Source organism: Schistocerca nitens, chromosome 5, assembly GCF_023898315.1.
Source record: "Schistocerca nitens isolate TAMUIC-IGC-003100 chromosome 5, iqSchNite1.1, whole genome shotgun sequence".
Classification (NCBI taxonomy): domain Eukaryota; kingdom Metazoa; phylum Arthropoda; class Insecta; order Orthoptera; family Acrididae; genus Schistocerca; species Schistocerca nitens.
Window position 1 is genome coordinate 66,904,052 of NC_064618.1, and position 27,365 is coordinate 66,931,416.

Here is a 27,365-nt window from a genome sequence, read left to right on the forward strand (position 1 = left end):
CTCCACTGAGCTATGTACCAGAGGTCCGCAGTCGGTCCTGTCGACTACGCGGTTAATGGTCAGCTCTGCTTTCATCTTGCAAGCAAGACTGGCAGCCTTTACCACTTCTGTTAGCCGCTAGAAACCAGAAAGAATCTCTTCTTATCCAAAGTGAGACACGTGAGCAATCACGTGCAGTTGCGAGCACCCTGTGCTGTTCATGGTATCCGTGAGGACCCGTTCCACATTTGGGATGGTTCAAATGGCTCTGAGCACTATGGGACTTAACATCTATGGTCATCAGTCCCCTAGAACTTAGAACTACTTAAACCTAACTAAGGACAGCACACAACACCCAGCCATCACGAGGCAGAGAAAATCCCTGACCCCGCCGGGAATCGAACCCGGGAACCCGGGCGTGGGAAGCGAGAACGCTACCGCACGACCACGAGATGCGGGCACATTTGGGATGACTCCACCGGGTATGCACACGGAGTGCACAATGGTTTTCTTCCTCGTCTTGGCAGCCATGTTCCTAAGGGGCCGCATAACGCGCCTAACGTTGGAACTCATTACTATCATTAATCCCACCCTCTGTGATTGTCCGGATGTTGCGGGCTGAGAAGTTTCCTATGACAGAGGACGGGCAATAGCATCTGGCTCTTCGACGGTGTCAGTCACAGACACTGTGCATTTAATGTTTAGCACTACCTGATGTCGTTGCACATTAGTTGTACTCTGTAGTGAGTCTGTCTTCGGGATTTTCTTTGTGTTCAAGGCACAAAGATATAAAAAAACTCTTGAATTGGTTTCTTTCAGTTAATGAGTGATGCCAAATATTCATGGGATAGACACAAGTGAAGTACGGCAACACAGCACAAAGAAACGAGGCCACAACCTGTCCGTGTCGCGACTCGTGAAGCGTATTAGTAAGATTTATTGAAAATAACGCAAATATATATTAATGTCTTCACATTATGTGTAAATCAAGTTCTTTGATGAAATATTCGAGTTAAAATACCACTCCCGCATTAAAATGAGAGCTAACCTGTACTTTACACAAAGCGAATAGTTTCAGCATTACATTGATCTAAAGAAAAGACTGCATGTAATCCAAAGTTGCAGTGAAACGGAATGCCGAAGTCACGACCATTACAGACTTTCATTGAAAGCCATAATACATGAACTTCAAGAGGAAAATAAAAAGAAATAGTGCAAGTGTAATAGTGTGTTGTGAAGGACAACCGTGTTAATGGTGAAAATACATAATAAAAGTTACACTTACCTTAATCTAAGTGACGAATCGCATGGCCAAGTGCAGTATCATGTGAAAAAACACCTATATAAACATGAGTGCTCCGACACAAAACACTACGAGGTGACTGAACACAATGTGTACCACGAACAGCCGTTTCTGCGAGGTCAAAGCAAAGCCTAACAACAAAGCTCCGCTCGAGAATCTAGACTGTCACCGTGGAATGTCAGTCACTTGATCGTGCTGTACTGGCAGTAGCTGAAAGTGTAATTGACATATATGTGCTCTATTAAGGACACTCCCTCCGTGCGAATAGTGGTAGCACAATGTAAAGACATGTGCAGATTGTGGTGCAGTATAAAAATATCCATTTCAACGTAGACTACAGTACCTCATAGCCATGAACTCTATCAATGACAAGTAAAATGAAAACTAGGTGAATGTTGATCTCCAATAAAAGCGTATAGTGTTACCTCAACAAGGGGGTTTTTGTAGCGTCGCTGCCGAACCTGAAATTTATTGATGTAAATGTATGTAAAAAGCCACTGTAAAGTATCAGAGGTATCAGAGCTGTAATCATAAACTGATCTCATCGACATAGTTGATTATATAAACCACTGCACAAGGATCGTCGATCTCACTTTCTGATTTCAATTTATTCGTTCGTTTAGTTCCCTCTGAATTGCGCTAGCTTTGACATGATGTTAATTTAACTGAGTGTTCTGCTTTAATTATTATCTGGCGACTAATGTACCAGCAGATTCCGGGAATAATTAAATGTATAGGAAACATATAAAAGTATAGTGTTCACAGATATTTCTTTCCGTCCCAACTATCCATTAGTAAGTGTGATGGTGATGAGTATTTGTATCAATTACTCTGAAAGTATATTGTTAAATTCATTGCTTATTTCATTTAAAACACCACCTCTTTCTTTGCAAGCTTAGTAATTGTGAAATAATTAAAGACGCAACCTTTTCTTTTGGTCCACGTAATTTTCAAGCGACCTTCCAATACGCAGCTTTCTGTAGTCTTTAAATTCCGATAGAAACTGCAATCATAGTTACATTACGAAGTCCGATTATAAATTACACATTCTTCCCGAAAGGAAACAGCACGGTCTGTTTATAGATTACCAAAAGAACTGCCTTCCAAACTAACTGTGGGCCGTAGCTATTTTAACGTAGCTACTGCAGTTGTTTGATAATTTACGCAAAAGCATTAACAATATAATGAAGGGAACTATATTACACGTGTGGAGGCACCATTTCTTTAATATTGTCGTCACTACTACTTATTTCAAACCAGAATTAATAGAAAGTTTATATTTTCATTTATTTGTTACTTTACATAACATCGATTCATGTAGAGAGAGGCGGTCACATTAAATTGGTGACTTCAGATGTGGACTGCCAATAACAAACATGAACATAATTTTGTGTTGTAAATGAATTTGTGTGATTTCGTATTTTATAAGAGTGTTATGCGTTCTCTGTTTCATGTATGCAAACTTATTTGAGAGAATTACGTGGCGTTAAAGAGTGCAAAGTAATAACAGCTGCAGCACAGGTAACGGGATGTAGGATTAACAATTCCAGAATGTGCTGCTGGCTATAAGTATGCAGCATCCAAGGGTAGGGTCTTTGTTGTAACTAAATCGCTTATCCCTATTAGAACTCCGCTTACCGCTCTAGGTAGGTTGTTCGATATTGCTTTACACAAGAAAATTACTGACTGATTCTGTCGCTTGGTGGAATGACATGTACGTTTGCTGCTGCAATAATCGATATGTGATGTTATGTAGAGCAGGTGTGTATTCTAATAAGCGTTAAATTGATGGAACAATAGTCCTTAACTAACAAGGACGCTAACAGTCGCGTTTCACAATGACTGATCGGTAACTGTGATGTCATACAGTGACAGAACTACCCAAAGTATATTAGCAATACGTTACTTTTTCATACGTTAGTGTCAATAGGCCGTGACACTTTCGTGGAAATATTCTAACGCCGTTCAAGTGTACTAGACGATTCACGGAAAATAAATATCAGGGTTTTATGTCTGTACTACACAACTATTATTAAATTATCCTCCTGGAGGTCGTGATGAGCGTGTACTTATGCGAGTTGTTTGAATGTTATAGGTGCAAATAAAAGTGGCGAGTGAAGGAAATTGAAACAAGCAAATCATCATAATCAACGTGGATCCGGAGACGAATGGTTTTCCGGGTGCCAAATATTGTAACTGAGTACGTGAATATCTTGTAGCAGTGACCACGAGGTCCCAAACTGCCGATAAGTGCTTGATGACAAAGACATCGCAAGTCTTCCACATTGCCAGTGTTCATGAAAAACAGGCTTCATCACGTCTTCTCGCTGATTCTCAGACACGTTCCAGAATTCCCAAGTGTGTTCCGTAGGCACTGACAACCATCAACAATGCGTTACCAGAGCTCATCACTGTCAACTGGGAAGCTTTCCCAAGCGTGCTCCGAAGGGACTGAGAACCACCAACAATGCGTTGCCACAGCTGAACAATGCCTACTGGAATCACACCAAAGCTTTTTAATATTCACACGCGAAAAATAGAAAAGAAATCGAACGTTTGCGGGAGATGTGGGAGGACGTGGTATTGGTGAATGTTGAAGATTAATACTGAGTGTTTCCGAAAAGTGACATCGTGCATGTACCACATACAAATAGTTGATTACGTAGTACATGACTGCATTTGTGCATACATCGAATTCGGGAAACCAATGGTTTCCAGAACTGTGTTTATCATTTTTAATAGCTTCTTTCACAGTCTTCTATTCGCTCCTTTCGAATGTCCCTACGACTGCCCAAAGCCCGTAAGTTTGCATACAAAACATATACTGAGAATAGCAAGGCTGCCAAAGAATAAATCACAATGTTGCACTATAACGCAGCTACAAAGTCAGTAACCCAAGTTCAGATACCTCATTATTAGCACAAACACAAATACTGTCCAAATACCGTGAAGTAGAACAGAAAAATGTGGCTCGACATCAGGGTAGAGGCAACATTCGTCGGAAAACAGTACGTTTACCGTACTTTGCAGATACATCCTTTCTATTCACGTTTACGGCAGAGAGGTAGGCCACGAGGCCTACCTAATAGTAATATGTTAGATTTCCACGCCAGTGGTGCAGATAGTGATCATTAAACAAAAGCCTCCTCCATCTTCCAGTCCAGGAACTATAGCGAAGAACAAAATTGACTGCTTAGTCCAGTAAATGATGAATTCCATAGAGTTTATTATAACAGCAAGGAGTACTCTTTCACAAATGTCCTCATACATACTGAATGCCACGGTAGGTGGATAAACTATTACCCACACCCTTAAAAGGATGCAGTGGTACCTTTTCAGTACTCTAGATGATGTGGAATTATTGCCAGAATGACCACGTGATTACACATCGTTTACGATAATACATGGCCCTTTAGCGAATCAGCATTATAAGATTGGTCGAAGTTCACAGAACTTCAAAAAGTCGCTACCGTGCTTGGACATGCACGCAACCACACAGTGCATGAAGCTTCCCTATTCGCTGGCGCATCAACTCGGACTGTACAACGTGTCTAAAACGAACGGTGATAACACGCAGCAATGTATCACGACGTAGGAACTGTAGCCGTAAAAAGATTCCTCACCAACCAAAACTGGAGACAAATACACGCCTTGTCACTCACTATCCGTTTCAAAAAATACGGAAAATGTCGTTTTCAGTGAGTGCTCGTTAATCTCAACCACTTTTAGAGCGAACACTGCGAAAAGAGTCGCGTGCAGTTGCCATTTGAAGTCGGGAAGCCCTGAAATGGCGTACCTCACAGCGGCACATTCTCTGCTCTTCTTTATGGACGAAGCAACACTGAAATATGATAATAACAGACTGGAGGCCGTTTGTGCTATCGCATAAGTAATGATGTAACTGTGGTGTCACCACCAGACACCACACTTGCTAGGTGGTAGCTTAAATCGGCCGCGGTCCATTAGTACATGTCGGACCCGCGTGTCACCACTGTCAGGATCGCAGACCGAGCGCCACCACACGGCAGGTCTCGAGAGACGTACTAGCACTCGCCCCAGTTGTACGACGACGTTGCTAGCGACTACACTGACGAAGCCTTTCTCTCATTTGCCGAGAGACAGAATAGCCTTCAGCTAAATTAATGGCAACGACCTAGCAAGGCGCCATTAACCATTTGTAACGTTGCATGTACCTCAAGATAAGAGTCTCACTTGTATCATCCAGAATGCTGTATACCAAAGGACAATATAAAAGTTAAGTGTTCTAGTAGCTACGTTCTTTTCTTTATCACATTCATTACGAATCCTGCTCCAGACTTAACGCCAGACGGCGTGAGTTGACGTGTGCCCTTTCGGCTACCCGTCACTGTGGACTGGCTGCCTTGTCAGTCCACTACATTGGCGACGAGTGTTAAAAGGGATTTTAGCGTTCGTATTGTATTAATTTGCTTGTGTCATGGCTTCGCCACATTCTCCAGATGTACTGTCCGAATTTTATCGCTTGCAGAATCAGCAGACGCAGGCCTTGTTGGATGCCCTTTGACGACTCGTCCAGGGTGAACGTGCGCTGCAAACCGATGCGGCCGCCGCCGCTTCATCGCTACCGCAGCCACAAAACGCAGTTGCACCACCGTTTCGTCCGTATAAAGCGGACGAAGAGTCTTGGACAGAATGGTCCCGACAATTTGGATTTCATCTCGCCGCCTACAGAATTCAAGGTAATGAGCGGCAGCCGTTTTTGCTTTCGTGTGTAGGTGTGTCCACCTACCGTGTGATAGTGAAATTGTTTCCCCGACGCGACGTAGCAACTCTGTCCTACGAAGAAATTTTGTCTGCTTTAGATGCCTATTTCAAGGAAACAGTAAATGTCGTTGCCAAAAGGTATACGTTCTTTCGTACAAAACGTACGGCCGGTCAGACTAATAGGGAGTGGGTTGCAACTTTGCAAGGACTTACTAGGGAGTGTGCATCTGAATGTGACTGTGGACTCCCTTATTCAGATACTATGGTGCGTGATGCAATAGCACAGAACGTTTCTGATGTTCGCATATGGGAACAGATTTTGAAACTAGTCAATCCCTCCCTTCAACAAGTGATAGACATATTGGACAGGCAAGACGCACTTGACTTTGCTCGGGAATCATTTGAATCTTCGCCAGCAGTGTGTCGCATTAACCGGCCTGCCGGGCGCGCTGCGCGGACCTGTAAACAGCCTTCGCGCACGTCCGCACTGCCACGTGTCCCGCGGAAGCAAGCAAATGCAGTGAAATCATGCCCGCGGTGTGCAACTAGACATTCGCGTGAGAATTGCCCGTCACGCCAAGCTATTTGCTTTTTATGTAATAAGAAAGGGCATGTTCAAAGTGTTTGCCAGAAAAAGATCAGATCAGACACTCACAACACTTCGCGCCGGAATCGAATCAAGGACACACAGGCTCGGGAACCTTCGCCCATGGACATTCAGGTAGTTAGTGCCACTCCGCCCAGTGTTCCTCTCGCTAACAGTGACTGTGTTCGTCCCACAAAAAGTGTGCGTCGCCGTCGATGCCACTCCCGTCACGTCGCACGTGATTCTGTACCAGTGTCTGTTCTCGTTGCACAAAACAGTCGCTCTTGTAGTCAGCGGGACAAACTTTTTGTAGATTTGGACTTTCCCGGACAAGTGATACCGTTCCAGCTCGATACCGGAGCTGCAGTTTCATTGCTCAATCACGCCACGTACAAACAACTGGGCGCACCTCCGTTGCGTGCCGCAAATGTTCTGCTCACGAGTTATTCAGGACAGAATGTCCCTGTGTTAGGACAGTGCAGCCTTCTTGCAACATACAAGGGACAAACAAACCTTGTGTCTTTTTACGTTCTTCGTTCTTCTTCGGCTGTGAACTTGTTGGGTTTAGATTTATTTCAGTTGCTTAACTTGTCTATCGTAAATCAGGTCCTATCAGTGAACGAGACTGTGCCTTCAGACAGTGTTTCTAGTCTATGTGAAGAATTTGCAGACATTTTGGCACCGGGCCTTGGTTGCGCTAAGAACTATGAAGCACATTTGGAACTAAAAGTGAACGCGCAATGTTCCCCACGCATTGTGTGATGAGGTCGCCAGAACATTATACGATTTAGAATCGCAAGGTGTAATTGAACGTGTGCAGGCTTCTCTCTGGGCCTCACCCTTAGTTATTTTGAAAAAACCTTCCGGAAAATTGAGACTTTGCGTGGACTTCAAGGCAACTGTGAATCCACAACTTGTGACTGCTACTTTTCCTTTACCCCCCCCCCCCCCCAGAAGATCTTTTTGTCACACTGTGCCCTTGTAAATATTTTTCGAAGTTGGACCTCGCAGATGCGTACTTGCAAATACCGGTGGACGAAGAATCCCAGCGCGTCTTGGTGGTTAACACGCATCTTGGGTTGTATCGCTTCAAAAGACTGCCGTTCGGGTGTGCATCCGCCCCTGCATTGTTTCAGCAATATTTACAAACTGTTTGTGCGTCGGTCCCTACTGCTGCGAACTATCTGGACGATATTGTGATCTCCGGAAGGACAGCAGACGAACATTTAGAAAATCTACGAACATTATTTCAGGTATTGCGACAAAATGGTCTTCGCTTGCGGAAGGACAAATGTGTGTTTTTTGCTCGTGACTTACCCTATTTGGGACATGTCATCAATGCCCAAGGCATACATTCGAGTCCAGAGCACCTCCGTGCCATACAAGAATTGCCTTCGCCGCAGACTTTGAAGCAGCTACGGAGTGTGTTGGGAAAAATTAACTATTATCATCGCTTTCTGCGCAATGCCTCTTCCATTTCAGCTCCGCTTCATCGCTTACGCCGTAAAGGTGTTCCGTTTGTCTGCACGATGGAATGCGAACGCGCCTTTCGCCAGTTGAAATCGGCGTTGCTTTCTAATACTTGCCTTACGCCATTCGATCCCCAGAAACCACTTTTATTGATGGTAGATGCATCGGATTTCGGGATCGGTGCTGTGCTTGCGCACAAAGATGGTTCACATGATCGCCCTATTGCCTTTGCGTCCAAATTGCTGTCGTCGGCGCAAAGAAATTATTCACAGATAGAGAAAGAAGCTTTGGCTCTCGTATTTGGTGTTACAAAGTTTCATGATTTCTTGTATGGTCGTCACTTTACCATCATCACAGACCACAAACCTTTGACATCGCTTTTTCATCCGGACAAGCCTGTACCTCCACGTACAGCGCAGAAATTCATTCGCTGGTCTATTTTCTTCTCGCAGTACCGCTACGATATCTTCTATCGGTCCACTGCTAAGCACGGAGACGCTGATGCGTTGTCCCGTTTGCCTGTTGCTGCGGATAAAGCATTCGATTCTTCCGAACTTGCTTACATGTTCATTGATTCGGAAACCGATGATGTGGTCGAATCGTTTCCGATTGATTTTCGTCGTGTAGCTACAGCCACAGCTGCTGACCCGGTCCTTGCTACTGTTTTGCGTTTTGTTGCTACGCAATGGCCCTTTTCGAAGTCACAGATCGAGGATCCGTTGGTTCGCCGATTGTTTGCTCACAAGGCGAGACTTTTTGTACGACGTGGTGTTTTGTTGTTGCGTTCTGATAATGACCAGTCCAGAGTCGTGGTCCCGCGTTCGCTACAGTCCTCTGTCTTACGGCTTCTTCACCAAGGACATTGGGGTATAGTGCGCAGGAAACAATTTGCTCGTCAGCACTGTACTTGGTTCGGAATCGATGCTGCGATTACGAATATGTGCTCTTCTTGCATGGCGTGTGCCGAACAACAATTCGCACCACCGCGGAAATTCTTTGCGTGGCCAAAAGCCACTTCCCCTTGGCAACGCTTACATATCGATTTTGCTGGTCCATTCTGGAATGCTCGATGGTTGGTTGTGGTCGATTCTTTCAGTAATTTTCCTTTTATTGTCCGGATGTCTTCCACGACGTCATCTGCCACCATCCAAGCGTTATCTGCAATTTTTTGCATTGAAGGTCTTCCACAGACTATTGTTTCCGACAATGGTCCACAATTCATGTCTGCAGAATTTCAGTCATTCTGCAAGGCCAATGGTATTCAACATCTGACATCCGCGGCGTTTTCGCCTCAGTCAAACGGTGCCGCTGAACGACTGGTCCGGACTTTCAAGTCACAGATGTTGAAGTTGAAAGAGTCGCATTCTCGGGAGGACGCATTGTTGCTCTTTTTGTCCTCGTATCGCTCTCAGCCCCGAGATGGTCGCTCGCCGGCTCAGTTGCTCCATGGTCGTCCTCATCGAACCTTGATGTCTTTGCTGCATCCGCCGCATAAGGTTCCTGTGCAGCGGCAGACTCCTGCTTTTTCTCCTGGCGACGTTGTATTTTATCGCAACTATCGAGGTTCACGGCGTTGGCTCGCAGGGCGCATTCTTCGCTGCCTCGGCCGCGCGATGTATTTGGTTTTGGGGGCCTCTGGTGAGGTGCGTCGGCATCTCAATCAGCTGCGCCTCTGTCGTCGCCTGGGTTCTGCCGCTCCCCGTCTGCTTTCAGCGTCAGTGCCGTCCGGTCAGCGCCCTGGGGACCCATCTACTGGCTCGCCTCATCCCCAGGTGTTACCGACGCTGCCTTCCCTATTGCCTCATGGCGACATGCCGGCGCCGCCTGTTCTCCCGCCGGCGCCGCCCGCAGTGGACGCTTCGCTGCAGCCGCCCAGCGCCTCCCTGAGTCACGCGCCACCGATCGCTTCCCGTGACCAGATGTCCTCCGCCATGGAACTCTTGCCCGCTCCGGACCAGATGTCGTCTTCGCCCATCGGGTGCTCCGACCAAATGGAGGTCGACCCTTCGGCCCCTCCTGTCTCATTACGGGCGCATACACCGCATGTTGACGTGCACCCTGGACTAGGTTTTCAGGCGTTTCCTAGCTCCCCTCGGACCGAATGGCAGGGTGCGGGTGGCACAGCCTCGCCTGTTGTTAGGCTCCCCACACCATCGCATACGTCAACATGGGGTCCTCCCCACGGCGGGCGGAAGACTTATCACACGACAGTTCGTCGATTTGCGGGGGAGGAATGTGGTGTCACCACCAGACACCACACTTGCTAGGTGGTAGCTTAAATCGGCCGCGGTCCATTAGTACATGTCGGACCCGCGTGTCGCCACTGTCAGGATCGCAGACTGAGCGCCACCACACGGCAGGTCTCGAGAGACGTACTAGCACTCGCCCCAGTTGTACGACGACGTTGCTAGCGACTACACTGACGAAGCCTTTCTCTCATTTGCCGAGAGACAGAATAGCCTTCAGCTAAGTTAATGGCTACGACCTAGCAAGGCGCCATTAACCATTTGTAACGTTGCATGTACCTCAAGATAGAGTCTCACTTGTATCATCCAGAATGCTGTATACCAAAGGACAATATAAAAGTTAAGTGTTCTAGTAGCTACGTTCTTTTCTCTATCACATTCATTACGAATCCTTTTCCAGACTTAACGCCAGACGGCGTGAGTTGACGCGTGCCCTTTCGGCTACCCGTCACTGTGGACTGGCTGCCTTGTCAGTCCACTATAGTTACCTCTTTTGAAATGGCGATAAACAATAAGGCTCCATCTCCCATAACCATTAAAATAAGCGACTTTTACGTTTTTATTTTGGAAAAGCCAATGAATCAAACATCACAGGGACAAGATCCGACTATTCGGGAGTAGGAACTTACAATCGGAGGCAGTGTTCCGAAACAAACTTCCGTCACAATGTCCGCAAACGTGACGTCAGATCCGCCTGGCAACAGCGATCTAAACGCCTATTGCCTGAGAGCTTTGATATATATAGGAGTAAGAGACGAGTGGAGTGTCCCTATTGGATGAGGGAGGAAGATGGGGGTCTCTCTTGTGCGTCGGGAAGACAGGGGGAGTTAGTAGCAAGGCACCACTCAAAAACGCACGGTCGAGTAACCGGAGGCGGCTCCAAAAGAATGGTCGCTAGTAAATATAGCAGTGATAAAAATAATATAAAATGAAGGTATTAATTATCAGTGAACGCCACGTGTCGTGGGCAGTATCTATAACGAGTACTGAAAGTAATCATTGTTTTGTAAAGGGTTGACTATAATGCCGTAGCCAAGGGCCACCATATTGAAAAGTGTGTGACGTGTGTTTCAAAGGATTCTTCATTAAAACGAGTATATTAAAAGACGTTGCTAACATTTAACAACTTGCATCCCCACACACCCCACTTCAGCAGGATCACCCACCAACACTGAACCTGGCGCCTGAGGCTACTATTGTGCGACGACGGACAACCGAAGCATCTAAACACCAGGTTAGTTATATAGAAATCAGAGAAGTAAGGTAGAGTCGCTTCCTTCTCACTACAGTGCCACAGAGGCATGAATAAATTAAAATAAGAAGTAGCCTGTTACATGCTGCTGACATGATCTAGGAGAGATTCCGCCTAATTTGAAAAATATGTGTTTATTAGTGTTCGCAAAATCCATGTAGTCAGCTTGAAAAACACTACATTGAGAAATACGCATTTAAAGATAATGTATGGTTTCTGTTCTTGCAAAAATGTTCATACCCACAGCTAGTCTGCTATCCCGCCACAGTACAGAGACCTTCCAGTACCTCGAAATCCTGCAGCACGATAGTTCCCGCACGTTTGCTGGCCGCCCTCTCTTCGCGGGAATCGTGCAGAGCTCTGTAATGAGAGTCTTGCAGGCGATCAGCGTCTCGATATGTGGCAAATACTTCGACTCCAAGCATTTTAGAAACGGGTTTGAAATGTTCATATGGAATCGAAGATGCAGCAAAGCACGACATTTCAGTGGTCTTCGAGCCGCAATTGATGTGTTTCAGAACAGACTGCGGGATTGTTCACACAGACTGGCATTTATGTTTACCATCGGATATTTCATCGAGAGGGGCGAGAGTGACCATCATTTGTATCTGCCTTCTGGCGTGTCACTGTGCGCCCGAATTAAATGACGCGGACGCGAATCTTTCTTCCTCTTGAGGTAGCACCTTTGGGTTTTGATATATTATTCTACACAATTGTAATTCCAAAAAATTCTCTGACTGAGAAGAATGGACCCTTAACTGCATATACAGTCCAATGAGGCACTTATTCGCAGTGTATGCAATTGTCATTGACGCAGTAGGGGATCGTTCGATTATTTTGGTGGTGTTCATTGTACCATGGTGTGTGTGCACTCGTTTAGATCATGGTGAACCTGAACCCGTCTTCCAAGATGACAACACAAGTGTTTACAGGGCCGCTTGCATACGTTCCTCGTTTGACGAAGATTGAGCCACGCTATCGCACGTCGACTGCTCCTCTGAATTACTGGATTTTGAATCCAACAGGAAATATCAAGGACTGTTTAGAAGAACGGGAGAAACGTAGCAGTCAACAGCTTCCCTATTTGGTAGTTAAAATGGGTGTAGTCGTCACTGAATGCTTTCAGCTGGATGCTGTGTACCTGACGAAACATGTGGACGCCGAACAGACATCATCAATATAGCTACTGGCGGTGTTACACGGTATTAGCGTGTCTCTCGATCGTGAAGAATTTTGTATCCGGTGGGTTTGAATTAATGGATTGCTTTTATGGCACAGAGAACTGCATCAAATCAGTGTCTGTACTCCAGACCACAACAACAAAGACAACAACGTATGACACATAACTCTACTTGTAAAGAAGGAAAAAGAAAACATCTTGTCATCGAGGTAATACTTGTGAGCAAAGTTGTGAGAGTGCCCCTCATCACAGTGCTGCAGAAAACACAGCGTCTCAACGAAGGACATTTGCTACAGTGGCCGAAATGCTGGCATACAAACATGATGGTGCGGTCATATACCCGGAGAAGTTTTATCGTTGACAGTATTTTTACTCGCCGCGGACGTTTGCGTAATGTTAGACGGTCTATATCACAGAAGTTGCACCGCTCTTGGGGAACGTAAGGGTGTTCTCTCACAGATTTGCTACATATTGACAAAGTGTGTTGGACACGACAAAGACTTCGTTTGACATATGCAAACAGCAGGACGCAACTCTTCACCATTTTGGAAAATATCGAGTTTGAAGCTTTTAGGTCTGCTTATGTACTTTGTGTGGCTGTTAAAATTTAGGGATTCTGTAGCCGAGCGAATAACAGCTTAGTTTCATAATAGCGAGAGCTCTAAATCGAATCTAATGGCTGGTACTTTTATCTCCCTACCCAGGCAATTCTAACACTTGATATCAACGTACGTCACGTAACTGTGATGACAGAAAACAATTCTCAAATGTAAACCATGTTTTTCAGTAGACATGAGGAAAAAAAAAACAATGCCCATGCAAAAATTTGGCCTTCATTAAATGTGCTGTGTTCCTCAATAATAACTGTATTCCATTTTATTCTCGTCAGTATCATCACGATTCGGGTCAGTGCTCCGTAGGCTACACATTACACTTGTCACGAATGTCGATACAATAATATAAATAAAATGACTGTACCGATGTGATGGAAAGTTGTTGTGTATCCTGTATTTACCCCTAACCTCCGTACTACAAATATTTTTGTCTTTTTATCAGGATAAAGAATATGAAAATAATAAATGAATAATTAAATAGTGATGGTCTGCACAGTCATAATAAATTTTTTGTTAACAATGCGTAGAAATGAAATAGAAGTACCAGCAGTGAGAACTGATACTGAATCCTTGAGCTTAGGCCGCGGAATCCTTGGATATTATCGACGACGCAAAGTATATTAGAATGCCTATAGTTCTGAAACCTGATTTTCTCGAAAGCAGCTGAGAGTGGTGTCCTCCTGTTTATGTAAGTTGGAGTCCTAGTAGTACTCTACACATCCTGTCAATATGAAGCAAATCGGCGACGGGACCCTCGTAAGCTCACCTTGTAGGTGTGTAGGAAGCGAACTAAAGTTGCACTTTAACATTTAATCCATCTGCCTGCAAATGGCGGTAGTGAAGGTTTGGAGTCCCGGTCCGGAATGCAGTCTTGCGCAATTTGGAGTAAACCATTTGCAAACCATTAAATAAAATCCTAGCATATCGAATCTAATGGAAATAGCATTGCGATACGACGCTGGTACGGTCATGCGCAGTTTCTTTGCAAATATGCGATCAAAAACTCAACTCTGTGTATGGGTTCTGGTGGCCCCATTGATACCGACCGACTGACCGCCGTGTCGTCCTTTGCCATTAGCTCCATTAATGGGTCAGCACACCTCTCTCCTGGCCGTTGTCAGTCTTCCTGACCTTAAACCGCTACCCCTCAGTCAATTAGTACTTAAGTAGGTTTCTCGAGGCTAGGCGCACTCCATTCTTGTCCTCTCACCAACGGTAAATTCATATCAACACGGGGACTCGAACTCGGGTCGAGCGCATGGCAGTCAGCGGAGCTGACCACTCCGCTACAGAGGACGACAACTATGTGATTGAGACAATAAACAATTGACTAACAGAATCTAGTAAGGTACAGTGGAGCGCAGAAACGCTCGGATGGTTCCTTCGAAAGGGCACATCATATTTCCTCTCTCAACAGTGAAACAATCCGAGATTGTCTCCATCTTTAATAACCTTGTTGTCGACAGGATGGTAAAGCCTAATCTTCCTTCCTTGCACAGAAACAAAAGTAACATCTGGTGCACCCCAACGAAGCGTAATAGAACCTCTGATCGTAAAGATTCGTCTGACCGGATCATCAAGGAAGATGCTGTTCTTTGCAGCATAGTATAGTCGTAGAACGACTTTAAGGAAAAGACTTTGATCAAATTTCACTTGTGACATCTCTCTTCAAATGTAGATAAAGTAATTACAAAAAAACAAATGTAATTTCATAAGAATGCAGTTATTGTACTGACGGTGAATCTATTTAAATAAGATAAGTGTTTGGAGGTAACACTAAGAAGCGATACGAAAGGAGACAACCACCTAAAATCACTGTTGCGTGAGGACAAATGAGGAACTTACATTAGTTGATATAAATCTGGGAAAATACTGTGCACGTTTAGACGAAATTGCATACAAAACGATAGTGAAACCAATTCTGGAATACTGATGCAGCCACTGGAGCATTTAACAACAAGACATGAGAGTAGATACCAAATAAGTTCAGACTAACACTGCTAAAATCGTAACATGGCAATATGGCCCTCATGAAAGTACAACAGACATTTTCAGGAAAGGTAGACGAGAGACCTTGGGCGAAAAATTACGTAGTTGTAGCGGAAATATGTTTGGTTGATTTTGGGAACTTTTACGTGAAGAAGATTGTGCGTTCAGACGCATATAGGTGGACATATTACACTGAATTATAACTCGAGCTGAATAATACTGAATTTCAGTGATAATGATGCAAAGTACTGTGTGCTATATTATGTTCAGAGGCTATGTAGAATCCACTGAATGTGTTGCTGGATGTCCTGTATGTACGCATCAAACAGGTGAGGACACTGACCACCACTCATAAAAAGCATAGATCTAGGACAGTTTCTGTGTAACAGCCTTCCTGTTACTTTGTGTATTTCGTTAAGAGCAGAGAGGATCACTAAGTAGTCATTTCTGTTTTCTTTTTCGTTATCAGTCTTCTGTCTGGTCTGACGCGGACCGCCACGGCTTACGCTCCCGTGTCAACCTCTTCTTCTTAGACTAGCACTAGCACCCAACTTCCTCGATTATTTGCTCCATGTTTTCCAATCTCGGCTCTCCTCTATAGATTATACTCTCTCACCCTATAGTACCCTAGTGTCTTAACACATGTCCTGTTGTCCTGTCCTCCTTCTTGTCAAATTTTTCCACATATTTCTATCCTCATCGGCTCTGTGGAGAGGTTCATCCTTCTATAGTACAACATCTCAAACGTTTAGATATTCTTTTTGTCAGCTTCACCCACAGTCTGTGCTTCACCTCCATACTATACTGTCTTCCCTACATAGATTGTCAGACATTGCATCCTCATATGTGGGTCAATGTTTGATAGTGGTAGACTTCTTTTGACCAATAATGCCCTCTCTTCGTGTGCTAGTGCTGCTTTTCATGTCGTCCTAGCTACATTCGCCTTACGTTATTTTCCTTCAAAGGTAGCACAATTCCTTCACTTCGTCTAATTCCAGGTAGTTGATTTCGATGTTATTTTGATCAATAACGTCATTTCTGCTTCTCTTCACTTTCGTTTTTCTTCAATGTACTCTGTTAAGTCTTCCTTACTTCCATTGAGGAGAACAATGTCATCAGCTTATCTTACCAGCCATACTCTTTCATCCTGTAGTTCCACTACTGGACCCATCTTTTATCCCCATCATACCTTCCTCGATGTATAGACTGAATACTAGAGGAGTAATGCTGCGTTGTTGTCTTATACCCTCTTTAATGCGAACAGTTGGATCTTGCTCTTTCCTTGTTTCCGTACCTGTTAATTACTGCCTGTCTTTTTCTACAGCTTACACGTTTCCTTCTGACAAGCAACCCCTTGAGTGCGACGTCGAAAATCCCAATGATGCTTACGGTATTCTACTAGTATTATATTGAGTACCATGCGACCGTAATACTGGGTGCTAGTGGAAACAAGGTTGGGACTCGAGGTATAGAATGGTGAGCACAGTATGAGGGTACGGAGCATAGGCGAACTGGTTAGTCGACGAGTAACTCACAGCAGTGTTACAGTGATAGCAGTGTTGACACAAAGCAGAGTAATTGTAACAGCCAACAAAGCAAATATTGCATTATATCTACAAGAACAGTTACCGAAGTTGATATTTCATCGGAAAGAAACTTAGGAAATTACGTAGAATGAGGAAGAAATGGCAGATGAAATATTAGCGTTTCTGCAAGATGAATCAGTGGAACATATGGTGTCGTATACGTTCGATTATGTGGACAATATACATGCTTAACAAGTGCAAGTGATACTGAAACAGGTCTCGAGCCATGTAGTTCAGCATTCTTGTCGGACAGTGAGCTACAAATTCCGTCTCCAGTGAAACGTAGTAAAAGACAATTGTCATCCGAAGATAGGGTACGAAACATAGTTACGTCCATAGAAGATCATCCTCAGCGTAGTAAAAAAACAATAATGAAAAGATTTGGAATAAGTCCGCAGCAATGTGACCGTGTAGTGCATAAGAGAAACTACGGATATTGAAGGGAGGACAAGGCGCAGTCGTCAAAACAACTGGTGTTTGCTCGTTTCAAGGATGCTCAGTACAATTTACATGATGTGCATGATAGTGACCGACTACGTTATGCGCACCAAATTGCGCGACACTGATTACAGTGGTTTGAAGGGAAGCAGTGGATGGTTGCATAACTTCAAACAGTGCTACGGAATTGGAAGGGGTAAGTTAACTACATTTCAAACTGTCCACGTGACCATGCACAGCAAACTGCGTAATCAGCCTCAAAATCTGTAGATGAGATAAACAAACTTATGCCATCGTTCAGAAAAGAATTTGTTTTCAACTTCGACCAATCGGGATTTGAATAGGAAATGCATACGAAAGGAAACTTTGAAACTAGAGGTACGAAGAGAGTTTTATCAATATCAACTAACATCAGTCTCTTAACGCATTTGTATGCAATTATGCTGACTGTTCATCTGGATGATAAATTGTATGGAAAGTTATCTGTTGTGCTGCGACAAGTTGGAGGTTCTCTGGCCCCTGCGACTCTTTCTCATGTGACCCGAAACCACTGCAAAACTTCAGCCTCTAGGTGTTCATTTCTTATGCGCCCATAAAACATATTATCGCCCTGTCTGCAGCTACGCCTTAAAGGATAGCCAGTTTCACCATAAACTCTACGACAGACTGTTTCACATTTGTTTGCGTGCCATCACATTCCATCCCCGTTACACCAATATGGTTCTATATGTATTCTTTAAGAGTGGACATCTTGTTGAATGTCCTGCATGATTTGTAACTCTCAAGGTGTTCGCCTTCTATCTTGATGGTGCGAATCATTGTGATACTGTGGATAACCATTGTTCTTGAATGTCGAAGGTGCCCATTTTGTGAGGTGTGGCACAAACATCCCATAGAAGGTTGATCTTTGCACCTCCCGGACACTCGCTTTGCTTTGCCCTCCAGATGCACATGGCGAGTCATTAGCATCTAATATTTTTCCTCTCACAACAGGTAACAAAACAGTTTCCAGTGAGCCTTATTAAACATTGAACTTGCGACTTCGTACTCACGGGTTCCTTGTGAGAATCTCGATCATCTTGCATCATTTGATTTTTCTTAAGTCTTGCTTCCATTACCAAGTGCAATCGTGAGAACTGCCTCGCGGCACCTTCCGTGCAGTAAGAGGAGACTAAAGCAGGCGGCCGCAGCACTTGCACATTGGACGCCGGTAATCCCGTCACGTGGGGACGCCGACGGCGATTTGACGCCGAGGGTCGCTGCGACGGCCGTCCAGGCCGGCGGCAAACACCAGCAATTGGTTTCCGGACGGTCGGCGGGCGCCTCGGCAAACACTCCGCGCGGATTGCATCTCGCACGCCGCCGCAGCCGCTGCCGCCGCCGCCGCCGCCTCCGCCGCCGCCCCCACTGTGCCGCCCGCGGAATTTCGGAGGCACATACGCTGAGTCAACACGGCCCGCCACGTGTCCCCACCCAGCACGGCGCTCTTTCGCGGCTGCTGCGCGCAGTTAAGTGATCGTAAAACCTCCCGGCGATGTTTGTACCCCGTAATGGCGCAGCAGTTCTCCCCACAGATTTCGTGGTCCGGCAGTCCTGGAACTGCACATCCGACTTCCAAGTCGGTCGTTACCAAACTCCTGGCGCGTCGTTACGGTCGAATCACATGTGCGTAACGGCGGCGCGCCGCAGCAGATGCTGAGAACAATGTCGGCGTATCCTTTAGAGAAGTTTCTCGAGTAAATAATTAAAACGTAGAGAATTTCAATTCCGAATTCATTAAGGATGCTACAAAAAATGGCTCTGAGCACTATGGGACTTAACTACTGAGGTCATCAGTCCCCTAGAACTTAGAACTACTTAAACCTAACTAACCTAAGGACATCACACACATCCATGCCCAAGGCAGGATTCAAACCTGCGACCGTAGTAGTCGCGCGGTTCCAGACTGTGGCGACTAGAACCGCTCGGTCACCACGGCCGGCGATGCTACAATATTCAGCACCAGCTTGCCTAGTGTAAAATTCTTGTATCTAGTAAGGTATGCGTTTCAGATTACCCTGGCCACTGCTATCAATATTTTATATATTTTTCATTTTCTTCTTCATGCATTAATGCACTCTAGGGGCAACGTTCCACTCTCAGTTCTTAATCCCTAGAGATTCTTTCTTTTTCTTCCACTATTCCTTCGTACATTCACTGATGTTTCTCTCTACTGTTTCCAGACCTTGGAAACTTTGTCCTTAAGATCTCTTTTTTCTTATATATTATTTCTTTCCAACTCTTTCCCAGTCTATTCAATCGAGACCATTGTTAATTTCCTTCCTTGAGATATTAAAAAGTCTCCTTGGTTAGTCTATTCTCATCAGTTCTGTAAACTTGTCTACAAATAGTAAACTCCTCCTCCAAATTGTAACTGACACTTGTTCTGCGTTCTGATAAATTTCATGATTACTTCCTAATTTTAAAAAAGGCCCCATTTATCTGTAGATCTATTATTTCCCATGGAGTACTTGTGTCTAACTTATACAGCTTACAATTTAATATTAGACATTTGTTAGCACACTGGCATTCCGGTTTCACTGGTGTGATGCAATGCGTTATTTTAAAATTTAGGATAATTGTAAGTTACACCCTGCGTCTTTTGCACTCTGTGTATCCTTTCATCCAAAGCAGATTTTTCCAAACCGTTTTTCTTAAAATGAATGCCCCGACTATTTGATTTTCATCCATTTTCTGTTGGCCCAATATCTGTTGTTAAATGTTCTGTCACACTTTGTGTATCAGTCATAAATTTTGTTTTACTTGCAGAGATTCTTAAGGCGGATACCTCAGCCACTTCTCCTTGAAAACCGGCTACTTTTTTCTGAAAACCTACTTGCACCGTTACATCAGTCAAACTCTCAGACAGTAGAGCAAAATCATCCACAAAATCTATGCAGTCTACAGTAACAACTTTGTTCTCTGTCTCTCACTCTCTCTCACTTCTTCTCTGTCTGTATCTCTCCCTCCCCCCCCCCCCACCCTCTCTCTCTCTCTCCCTCTCTCTCTCTCTCTCTCTCTCTCCCTCTCTCTCTCTCTCTCTCTCTCTCTCTCTCTCTCTCTCGTATGTCTCACAATATTTCGCATGGTTAGAGTTTTATTTATTAATCTTCTAGATTTTGAGTCGTCATTCTTCTGATTGATGGTGATGATGTTTGTTTAGTAGGATGCACAACTGAGCGGTTATCAGCGCCCGTACAATGTCCCAATCCTTACTCACTCCAATTTCGTCACTTTCATGAATAATGATGAAATGATGAAGACAACACAAACACCCAGTCCCCTGGCGGAGAAAACCCCAACCCGGCCGGGGACCGAAACCGGAACCCTTTGATCCAGAGACAGCAACGTTCTCTGATTGGTTAAATGCATATCACCACAGCTTCCTGGGTATATCTTCATTTCAAAGTAGCTCTTATACCCATACCCTATTTTCTCATGCTTTCACGCTTCGTTGTTATCCCACCGGCCGCGGTGGTCTCGCGGTTCTAGGCGCGCAGTCCGGAACCGTGCGACTGCTACGGTCGCAGGTTCGAATCCTGCCTCGGGCATGGATGTGTGTGATGTCCTTAGGTTAGTAAGGTTTAAGTAGTTCTAAGTTCTAGGGGACTTATGACCACAGCAGTTGAGTCCCATAGTGCTCAGAGCCATTTGAACCATTATTTTGTTATCCCATACGGCTCTCTCATTGTCTGGACAGGAATCCTCTTCTCCCATTGTTTTGACTTTACTTACTACTACTACATCTAGATGAAGCTTCTGTTGTTTACATTTCAAATTTTCTGGTTTCCCCACCGTATTCATACTCAAGACTTGTAAGATGCTACCGTTTCTTGGTTCATCAATTTCTTCTCCCTCATATCTACAGTTCCTTAGGTGTCCCCTCCCAGATATATGAACGGGGAACCTTGTATCCTGCAGAGATAGCAATGGATCACATTCCGACTGCGAAAAGGCAGACTTTTTTCACTGTTTACGGCAGGAGATGTCAAGACAGAGATGATCACCCCACCGGAACACTTGTCCATACTACGGTGAAATTGGACGGTCTGCCATAGCACCAGCACTCTGTGCGTCACTCGTATGATTTTGGATAATTCTGTGGTACGTAAGAGACAGCTGCAAGCGGTGTCACAGACCTGAGTCTGCAGTATCAATACACGATCTACATTGCCAGCAAACGTTGGTCCGACACTGTGCCAGATACTCTGGCGACCCCTCATCGATTATGCAGCTGTTTCCTGTGGTAACGCTGAAGCACAGCACCTCGGTCAACCCTTCCGAGCGTGTCCACAGCTGTGTTCTTAACCAGGCGACGCATCCACCGCGAAACTATCCAATGGGACTGGTGCACCAGGAAACGGTGCCCGGTACATAGGGCAGCACCTCCGCACGATGTCGCTAGTTTTGTTCGAGAAGGCAGAGGACTCCTAGAAGAGATATATCCTGAGGCTGATCGTCAGACGTCCTGCGTACTTACAGAGGCAGCAGGTAACAAACAGAGCGAAACAGAACGAGGAGAAAACAATTACAACAGCTCGTAAATTGAAACTAGGAAAGAATCTAGGATGGGAGGAAAAACCGTAAAATGGGAAACAGTAACTGTCTCGTGGCTGGTCTGGACCAGCAGTTCGCGGCTGGATGAGAAGTTCCCTTAATTTCGGCAAGAACATTGCTTTGGTCCTATAATGTTGTGACAGCGCATGAGGGTTTCTCTCTACATTGGGCCGTTTACCTGTGTAGTGTGGACTGATTACGGACTTCAATGGAAGCCTTCAGGGACCACATTTTGTGTCAGGCTGCATTAGCTTGTATGTGTGAAATCATATTCTTCAGATTCGTTTGATGCGACATTCCTCGAATTTCTCTCAGACAGCTCTTTATCTCAGAGTACCTCTAACAACCTGTCCTCAACTTTTAGTTCCACTTAACGGTATGCAGTGTCAGCTGAAAGACGTACGTTTATTTGAGTACATCTTTCAGTAGAGTGTATACTGTCAACTGTTGTTGTTGTGGTCTTCAGTCCTGAGACTGGTTTGATGCAGCTCTCCATGCTACTCTATCCTGTGCAAGCTTCTTCATCTCCCAGTACCTACTGCAACCTACATCCTTCTGAATCTGCTTAGTGTATGCATCTCTTGGTCTCCCCCTACGATTTTTACCCTCCACGCTGCCCTCCAATGCTAAATTGGTGATCCCTTGATGCCTCAGAACATGTCCTACCAACCGATCCCTTCTTCTGGTCAAGTTGTGCCACAAACTCCTCTTCTCCCCAATCCTATTCAGTACCTCCTCATTAGTTATGTGATCTACCCATCTAATCTTCAGCATTCTTCTGTAGCACCACATTTCGAAAGCTCCGATTCTCTTCTTGTCCAATTTATCGTCCATGTTTCACTTCCATACATGGCTACACTCCATACAAATACTTTCAGAAAAGACTTCCTGACACTTAAATCTATACTCGATGTTAACAAATTTCTCTTCTTCAGAAACGCTTTCCTTGCCATTGCCAGTCTACATTTTATATCCTCTCTACTTCGACCATCATCAGTTATTTTGCTCCCCAAATAGCAAAACTCCTTTACTACTTTAAGTGTCTCATTTCCTAATCTAATACCCTCAACGTCACCCGACTTAATTGGACTACATTCCATTATCCTCGTTTTGCTTTTGTTGATGTACATCTTATATCCCCCTTTCAAGACACCATCCATTCCATTCAACTGCTCTTCCAAGTCCTTTGCTGTCTCTGACAGAATTACAATGTCATCGGCGAACCTCAAAGTTTTTATTTCATCTCCATGGATTTTAATACCTACTCCGAACTTTTCTTTTGTTTCCTTTACTGCTTGCTCAGTATACAGATTGAATAACATCGGGGAGAGGCTACAACCCTGTCTTACTCCCTTCCCAACCACTGCTTCCCTTTCATGTCCCTCGACTCTTATAACTGCCATCTGGTTTCTGTACAAATTGTAAATAGCCTTTCGCTCCCTGTATTTTACCCCTGCCACCTTTAGAATTTGAAAGAGAGTATTCCAGTCAACATTGTCAAAAGCTTTCTCTAAGTCTACAAATGTTAGAAACGTAGGTTTGCCTTTCCTTAATCTTTCTTCTAAGATAAGTCGTAAGGTCAGTATTGCCTCACGTGTTCCAGTATTTCTACGGAATCCAAACTGATCTTCCCCGATGTCGGCTTCTACTAGTTTTTCCATTCGTCTGTAAAGAATTCGTGTTAGTATTTTGCAGCTGTGGCTTATTAAACTGATTGTTCGGTAATTTTCACATCTGTCAACACCTGCTTTCTTTGGGATTGGAATTATTATATTCTTCTTGAAGTCTGAGGGTATTTCGCCTGTTTCATACATCTTGCTCACCAGATGGTAGAGTTTTGTCAGGACTGGTTCTCCCAAGGCCGTCAGTAGTTCCAATGGAATGTTGTCTACTCCGGGCGCCTTGTTTCGACTCAGGTCTTTTAGTGCTCTGTCAAACTCTTCACGCAGTATCGTATCTCCCATTTCATCTTCATCTACATCCTCTTCCATTTCCATAATATTGTCCTCAAGTACATCGCCCTTGGCAACTAGGTAGGGTATATTATTTTTATATGCCATCTTTATCATACTCTACTTGGACCAATGCCTGCACGAAGTGAGGATATATAGAGTACGTGTTTTATTTTATCCCAACTTACGATCACCAGCCTGTATTACATGAAGACCCCATGTGTTACATGAAATCCATTGTGTTAGTTTGGCTGTGGGATAAGGCGAATATTCTACTCTTTCCAAACTTAGAGGATTGAACCGTGGGAATGCACAGTACAGTGGCAGTGGTAAGAGTTAGAGGAACGTGACCTGGAAAGCGTAGGTGGAACGATCATTCCCACCGAATTTGTGGGCGAGTGTTTCGATAGGTTGCTGGAAGTTTGCAATAGAAACTCAGAGACCTTTCGAGAAAACTGTCAGTTAAAACTAGCGTACAAAGGATCTGTACAACTCGCTTTTGACGCGAGCTGAGTGGACCGTTATGTTGTGTTCGGAACTTAGGTCTCAGATAGGCTGGAATATGCGCCATAAAGTGCATTTCTTCGGGAGTGTTGAGTAGCGAACGGTGATTGGTTGTAGACGGGGCAAGCTGCAGTCTGAACGCGTGGGAGATGCTGTTGGTCAGCTGCCCCACGAGGCAATGACGGTGAGACTCAATGCAGCTGCTTGCTGGCTTACTGTTAGTTCAGTCGCGATCAGAGCTTGTTAGTAGACACATTATCTGTACCAAACCAATCGTGAATTTCTGAAATCTTTTCCACAAGTGTTGTAAGCTAAATTATTTCCAGCCGCTAGTTTTAGGTCGACCAGTGTGTCCGTTTTCTTTCTTCCATAATTGTAAGTAACATTAATTTTTCTCTCGCTCTGCTCGTGTCTCATGGAAATCGGTTAACGAAATTGTAAGCTTATGAGCACCGCGAATCTCTGTGAATGGGTAACAGCAACTCCCTCTCTTGTCCTTTGCCCTCAGCAACGCTTATCGCTGTTGCAGCATATTGGATAACGCAGAAGCTAATATATTCATTTCCCTTGTTGCCATAGAGGCAGACCTTCACCATGCTGCTCACGTTGTCCGCTAGGTTACTGTTAGTATTTCATTTCAGAAGGTACAGTAGCATTTCAGAACACTGTTTGGTACACACATAAAGCTTCATTCTTATGCAAGTGAATGTGGACAAATGTAAATGTTTGAATTCGGTCTTTTACTTCAAGCATCTCCGGTCATTTTCATACGCATTAGTCGATATTCTAAGAAGTATAACTGTTACGGCTAAACATTGTGTTTGTTTTCATAAGCCCATACTGAGCTGCTTGTGTCCCTCGCGTTATGCTAAAGGCTTTATTTTACTCCTTTTCGGGGCAGTAATTCATCATACTTTAGTTAGGCGTAGTCTGGCCACTGCAAATGTAGTGTCGAACACCATCATCAGACCATTCCAAGATACCAAATTTAAAATCACAGCTGAAACCTCTGCCCAGCACGATAATTATGAATTTGCCATGAGCCGGCTCCAGAATTTTGTACGAGTAAAGAGATCATCAATACACTTTCTCAATTACAGGTCACATATTGTATTGCACGATCCATCTGCAGTCTAGGGCTAACGTCTTTGTTTGGTAATCAAAATGTCCTCGGTCCCGGTTTTTAAACACGCCACCACTTAAATTTTAATTAATAATCAGCATTGGCGGCGAAGATTTCCGGCATAAGAAGTCACCCTTATACTTTCAACGGCTTTGTCAAAAAGGGCGGTGGAGAAAACACAGTTTCAGGGCACTCTCTTGTCTTTGGCGTAGAAAACAGCCACTAAAGGAAGAATCAGCAATGATCAACGGCATGATGGTGCAGAACGCAATGGAAACCACTGAATGAAAGACACATAAGGTGTATCCATAAGACATATGGCCTGGAACTGAAAAAGTATCATAATGATCTCTCCATTGGCCCTATTCGGATCTCTGTGTCCGGAGTGACAAGGGGGAGGTTACCATGAGAAAAAGATTGAATAATCAACGAATGGATAATGTTCCACGAGTCGGGGCGTGGAATGTCAGAAGCTTGAATGTCGTATGGAAGCTAGAAAATCTGAAAGGGGAAATGCAAAGACTCAACCTAGATATAACTACCGTCAGTGAAATGAAATGGAAAGAAGACAAGGATTTCTGGTCAGATGAGTATAGGGTAATATAACAGCAGCAGAAAATGATGTAACAGGAGTAGGATCTGTTATGAACAGGACGGCAGGGCAGAGAGTGTGAAATAGCGACAGTTCAGTGATAGGGTTGTTTGTATCAGAATCAACAGCAGACCAACACCGACAATGATAGTTCTTCAGGTTACAAGCCGACGTCACAAGACGAAGATTAAGAGATAGAGAATGTGTATGAGGATATTTGAAGCGTAATTCAGTACGTAAAGGGCGATGAATACCTAATAGTCGTGGGGGACTGGAATGCAGTAGTAGGGTAAGGAGTAGAGGAAAAGGTTATAGGAGAACATGGGCTTGGGACAAGGAATGAGAGAGGAGAAAGACTAATTGAGGCCTGTAATAAATTTCAGCTAGTAATAGTGAATACTTTGTTCAAGAATCACAAGAGGAGGGGGTATACTTGGTGAAAAGCGGGTGATACGGGGGATTTCAGTTAGATTAGATCATGGTCAGACAGAGATTCCGAAATTAGATACGGCATTGTAAAGGCAGGAGCAAAGACTCAGATCACAATGTAGTAGTGATGAAGTGGGGCTGAACTTCAAAGTCAGGAAGAATCAATACGCAGAGAAATGGGATACGCCACTACTAAGGAATGGAATTAAGAGATAGGTTCAGCAGTGGAATTAAAATTCAAGGTGAAAGGATATCAATGATACGATTCGCTGATGATATTGCTATTCCGAGTGAAAGTGGGGAAGAATTACATGACATGCTGAATGTAATAAACAATCTAATGCGTACAGAATATGGATTGAGAGTAAAACGAAGAAAGATGAAAGTAATGAGAAATAGCATCAATATCGATGGTTACAAAGTAGGTGAAGTTAAGCGGTTCTGCTACCTATGCAGCAAAATAGCCCATGACGGACGGTGCAAGGAGGACTAAAAAGCAGATTAGCACTAGGAAAAAAGGGGATTCCTGGCCATGAGAAGTCTACTCGTATTAAAAGTAGGCCCTAATTTGAGGAAGAAATTTCTGAGAATGGACGACTGGAGCACAGCATTATATGGAAGTGAAACACGGATTGAGGGAAAACAGGAACAGAAGAGAATGGAAGCATTTGAGATGTGGCGCTGTAGGCGAATGTTGAAAATTAGGTGGACTGATAGGTTGAGGAATGTGTAGGTTCTGCGCAGACTCTAAAAGGAGTGGAATATGTGGGAAACACTGACATG